At 42.5% G+C, this 6106-nt stretch overlaps 1 non-coding gene across 1 annotated transcript; it reads left to right on the forward strand.

The window, feature by feature from the left end:
• The first annotated feature begins 2442 nt into the window (after positions 1 to 2442).
• On the forward strand, positions 2443 to 2586 carry LOC127683883 (small nucleolar RNA SNORA48). The gene has a single exon (XR_007977669.1). It is a non-coding gene; the product is annotated as a small nucleolar RNA SNORA48 (small nucleolar RNA).
• Positions 2587 to 6106: the final 3520 nt, after the last annotated feature.

Below are 6106 nucleotides of genomic sequence, written 5' to 3' on the forward strand. Positions count from 1 at the left end.
AGGAGGCAGAGGCAGGCAGATCTCTGAACTAAAGGCCAGTCCAGTCCACAGAGCAAGTTTCAAGACAGTCAGGGCTACACTGAGAAACCTTGTCTCAAAAACAAATAAAAAATCATATTCTAATAAACTAAAAAAAATTTTAGATAGATGAATTGTTAGTACATATGACATAGCAAAGTTAAGCAAACACTAATAATTTTAACAGACCCATAACAATAAACAATATACAAAATATAAATAGAAAAAGTAATTAACACTTTGAAACCTCCTAACTCACAAAAGTCCAGGACAGATGGATTCAACAGACTTTTCAGAGAATTCTACCAGACTTTCAAAGAAAACTAACATTAACACTCCTCAAATTATTCTGCAAGACAGAAAAGGCAGGAACACTTTCAAGTTCTTTTAATAAAGCTAATATGACCCATACCAAAAGCCAGATAAAACCCAACTAAAACACAGGCTTATATGCTCCAAAGCAGATGCGGGAAAATCAAACATTAGAGGCAAAATTAATGAAATAGAAACAAATCCCACAATCAATGAGATAAAGAATTGGTTGTTTGAAAGATTAACCAGATTGACAAACCATTAGCCAAATTAACTCCCTGTGTTTGTCACACGGGAGTTGAAAATACTTTCAAACTGAATTCTAGAACATGTCCATCACAATCAAGTTGGTTTTACTTCACAGATGCAAGGAGGGTTCGACATACATCAATAAATATAATCCACTACATTAATATAATCAGAAAAGTTCAGTAGAATTAAGGCATACAAGTGACATATAAGTACAAGGTGTCACCATAATAGAACAACATGCAACAACCGCAGAGATAGGCTCTAAGCATTTCTGCTAAAATCAGGAACAAGACAAGGATGTCTCCTCCCTTCTACCGTACTAGATTTAGTACCTGAGGGCTTACAAATTTTTTTGTATTGTTTTATGTGTACTGGTGATTTGGCTGCATGTGCACCCCTGGTGTTCACAGATCAGATGAAGGTATTGGATGCCCTGAACTGGAGTTACAGGTGGTTGTGAGCCACCATGTGGAGGCTGGCTATAGAGCAGCCAGAGCTCCAAACCACGGAGCTATTAACTCCAGGCTCAGTCCTTGAACTCATGTGTAGAACATCAAGATAAGAGGTGACTAAGGAAATATAAATAGGAAAGGAACTTAAAGTATCCCTATCTGCAGATGGCATCACTACAAGAAACTTCTACAACTGTTAATTATCAGATAATTAATTCTTCTAATTAAAGATATCCAGCTTAATGAGCATCATTTGTTAAAGACGCTATCTTTTCCCCAATGTGTATTTTTGGCCTTAAAAATCAGACGGCTGTAGGAGTGAAGGTTTATATCTCGGTCCTCAATTGTGTCTATTGCCACAGAACCAGTAGTGAGAATTTTAGTTTCTTAAAAACCCAGCTATCCTATGTGAATGTTTTTGTTTTAATCCTTTCCCCCTCCAACCTTCTTTCTTGCTTACCTAGTGCTGGGGGGGTTGGAAGGGATTGGGGTGGTAGATAAAAGTAGCTGAAAAGTATGGTCACAGAACCAGTACAATCCCCACCAAAATCCCAGTGCAATTCTTCACAGAAATTGAAAAGATTAAGCTCACAATAAAAACACTGCTAGAGGAATCATCATCCCTGATTTCAAGATATATTACAGAGCTACAGTAATAAAATCAGCATGGCACTGGCACAAAAACAGGCACACTGATCAATGGAATACAAATGAGGACCGAGATATAAACCTTCGCTCTCCTACAGCTGTCTGATTTTTAAGACCAAAAACACACATGGGGAAAAGGGAGCATCTTCAACAAATGATGCTCGTTAAACTGGATATCTACAAGTATAAGAAACAGATCCTTATTTCTTGCCTTGGAAAAACTCTCAACTCCAAATGGATCCAGGACCTGGATGTAAAACCTGATACTTCAAATCTTACAGAGGAGAAAGTAGGTTATAAGCACAGGAAAACACATTCTGAACAGGATCCTGGTAGAACAGGCTTATTAACACCTGACAGGACACCTCAGGATCCTGGTAGAACAGATTTATTAACAAACACCTGACAGGACACCTCATTACATTATAAAGCTTCAGAACAGCAAAGAATGCAAACATTCAAATGAAGCGTATCTTCAGAATGGGAAAAAATCTTTACCAATTAGAAATCTGACAGAGGGTTGGGGTCTACAATACACAAAGAACTGCAAAAACAAACAAACAAACAAAAGCAACACAACAAAAACAAAGAAACAAACTAAAAAAAACCTTCCAACTAAACATGAAAGAAGCAACCAAATTAAAATTTAAAGTATGGTATTAAACAGAGTTCCAAAGAAATACAAACAGCTGTGAAATATTTTTTCAAATGTTCAACATCTTTAATCATTAGGGAACTGTAAACTAAAATTATTTTTGAATCTCCCTGGCAAGGGCAAAGAGATACCTTGTTGTTGGTGTTGCTCTTGTGTTACCCAGGGACATAGCAGATGGCAGCCCTTTGTTCATCCTAGCTTGATGCCTGGGTTTGGTGGCCAAAGCTGTTTTATGCCTAGGACTCATAGAAGTGGATTTAAGTCAAAACCAAATCCACATGGCACAGCCTGGGAGGAGGAAGACAGTGACCTATCGGCCACCATGTTATCCACAGACCTGCCTTCTGGAGCATGACACAAATGAGCCATTAATACCCGATTTTTACCATGCCACACAGCATGGATGGAGGATGTCACCCTGTGACCTGCCAGCCATGGCCAGCCTGCAGCAGAAGCCACCACAATGTGTGAGTCTGTGTTGTACAAGTGGGAGAGAAAGAAGTGGAGCAGCTTGAGCATTTTGGAGAGGAAACTGGAGACTCAAGGGTAGAGAGGAGTAGCCTATTGTGAGTGTCCAGCCCTGCCCGCTAAGGCCATGGTGAGGTCTGAGTCTGAGGTGACTGAGGACCATGTCTGGTTCTGTGGCTACACAGTGGCAGGGCTCCATGCTGCTGTCTGGTTCATGTTACCACTAGAGAACATGAGGCATGTCCTGAGTGTGGCAGCCACAGGGGACCACGTGGATGTGCAGAACTCATGCTGCTCATCATGGATGTGGCACTCAGGAGAGTGGGCCCGGAACAGTGGAGCTGACCATGGTGGCATGTGAGTGAGTGAGCAGGCCCTGAGGGCAGGAGTGTGGGAGATTTGACCCTGGCACTCATCTGGCATGGCGGGAACACAGCAGAGGTGATGCCCCTGCTACCCCAGGCAGTCAGAAAAGCCGCCCACAGGGTCATGAGCTAGCTTTGCCCCTCACCAGCTTCAGCACTTGTGGGACCCTGCACCTCACCTAGACAGCAGAGTAAAACTGACCCTGGGTGGTAGGAGTGCAGGCAAGCCAGCCCTGAGTGGGAGAGCCGCCCTGCCACTCTTCTGCCAGCGGTGGTGATGCCTTACCCCCATTGTCCCTCAACACCTATGGTAGTAGGGAGAGCTGGCCCTGGGGTCCTGAGAGCAGGAGAGCTAGTTCTGTCCCCTTGCTGGCTGCTGCACTCAGGAGAGCGGGCCCTGCTCCCCACTTGGAGAGCAAGGAAGAACTGGTCGTGCCACTAGTCGGCTGTGGTGTGGGCACAGGGGTGACACGCCACCCCACTCCGTACCATCACCACCTGTGGCAGTTAGGAGAGCTGGTCTCAGGGCCATGAGCAGGAAAGCTGGTACAGTCAGCACTTGGCAGAGTAGGCCCTGTACGTAGGCTGGGCAGCACAGTAGAGCTGGCCTTGGGGCTTTCCCTGAGGACAGGAGAGCAGGAGAGCGTAGTGTCAGGTGGCCTAGTGGAGGCAGTGCTGGAGCTCACCCTGTGGTATTTGTAGGAGAGAGCAAGTATGCTGACCAGCTTGGCCACCACTCAGGTACAGCTCCAGGACTCTGAGTTGGCCCACCCCAAAATCTGCATCATCTGCAAATGGTTAGGATCCTGCTGATGCAAAGCTGTAGGATCTCCAAGACCCAGGGCGAAAACAGGATAACCAGGAGGAGTCCCAATGAAGACTCAATATTGATGTCACAGAAGCCAGAGATCTCAAACCAGACCAATGACTCGTTGCAATGAACATTTGGGAGTGAGGACATGTGGATGGGGGGATATACTGTGGGACACAATGTGACATAGCTTGCACGATGAGATGTTCCCCATGCTTTGGGGTTTTTTGTTTTTCATTTTGGGGTAGGCTGAAAGCACAAAGGGTGGATATGAAGCTACAAGGAGATAAATGAGACTGGGGTGCATGATGCGAAATTCAAATAAAATGTTAAAAAAAGATTTGAGTTTCTAGCTTCAATCAGGAGCACCAAGATTAAAAAAAAAAATTGACAAATGCCAGTGGAAGATGTGGAAGATGGGGACACTTATTCACTGCTGGGAGATCTACAGCCACTATGGAAATCAAGCCTCTGGTTCTTCAAAACCTCAAACTAGATCTGCAACCACCCGCTCTCCCTGTACCAATCCTATTCCTGAAGGACTCCATCCTCTGAACATACTTGTTGTTCCATGCTTGTTGCTAATGTAGTCAACAACAGCCAAGAAAAGGAAACGGTCTAGATGTGCATCAGTTAAGTGGATAATGAAAATGTGCTACATATACAAAATGAAATATTATCCTGATGTAAGAAAAATAAAATTGTGGAATTTACAGGTATGGATGGAGCTAGAAATAATCATTCAGTTAGGTAACCCAGACACAAAAAGACAAATACCATGTGTACTCTCTCATATGTGGACCATAGATTTAAAGCTTCATGTATGTGTATCTAAATTGGAGTACCCACAAAAGGCAGAAAACTAGTAAGGGGAGAAGATTTCAAGGAAACAGGGAGTAACCACTTTCTGACTGGATTTAAAGCTAGCTTCACAAGGCAGAACTAATGCCTGATATCTTTACCTGCGACAAAAACCTGTTGCTGGCTAGGTCACAGGCCTGGTGGGAAAACCTTATACTACTAATCAGCTAAATGAAGATGATAAACTGCCACTCAGTTCTTATCTAGACATACAGATGAGTGTTTCTCTTGACCCTTTTCAGAGAAGCTTTTTTTTTTACAGTAGAGAGCAATTGTAATAGAGACCTACAACTGGTCAATATGTGAAGATGTCTATCTGTCTGTCTGTCTGTCTGTCTATCAGCTATCTCAAATCCCAGTAGTTCAGGAATCATGGTAGAAAAGGAGTCTCAAAGAGACTGCATGAGTTAGAGGTCTTTGCTAAAAATGGTATTTGCTAGATTTGTTATAGTTGTGATGAAATGCACAAGACCTGCACAAGATGAAGTCACTCAGAATCCAAGCATGAATGGTGGGGGTGGGGATCTTCAAGTACTACCACCTGCTGAGGAGCTACAGTAACTGGTGGCTGCTGAAGACTCAGTTTCTGAGATAGCACCCCATGCTCACTAAATGGACTCAGTGGGTTTAAAACACTTGTACAAAAGTTGGTAAAAATAGTCCTGATGAGGAGAGGGGAGAAATTGGAGGGGAGTGCATTTGATCAAACGCATGATATTTATGCATGAAATTCTCAAACAGTAAAAACAAAAGAAAACAAAAAACAAACAAAAAAACCTGCCTTCCACAGCACTATTTTATAGAACTGATTAATATATATATATATATATATATATATATATATATATATAGTTCGGGTTCAATAACACGTGAATAAATTGCACTTTGCTGAGTCCCATTCACTTAGATACACATGAACAGAAACTATACATATCTTAGTTTAAATCCACTGTTTAATTTTAGTCTGCATATTAAATAGCCCAGGAAAAATAGTTGCTCTAACTTCTCAGAGGTTTAGAAGAATGTAAGGAAACTTCTGGGACAAGATGGTGTGAAATTCACCACTGACAATCTGGTATCCACCCGAAGCAGGTTTTTGCTGTGCTTTCCCAGCATCATTCTTAATATCAACAATTCTGTCCCTCTGAAGTCTACACTGTTTTGTTTGTTGTAACTGATCTCTGATTAACAACAGGTTGGTGTCATATAGGGCTCAGTTCTGTCCAGGATGCTAAGACTCTAACTTTTCTTTCTTGACTATACC

Source organism: Apodemus sylvaticus, chromosome 4 (genome assembly GCF_947179515.1).
Source record: "Apodemus sylvaticus chromosome 4, mApoSyl1.1, whole genome shotgun sequence".
NCBI lineage: Eukaryota > Metazoa > Chordata > Mammalia > Rodentia > Muridae > Apodemus > Apodemus sylvaticus.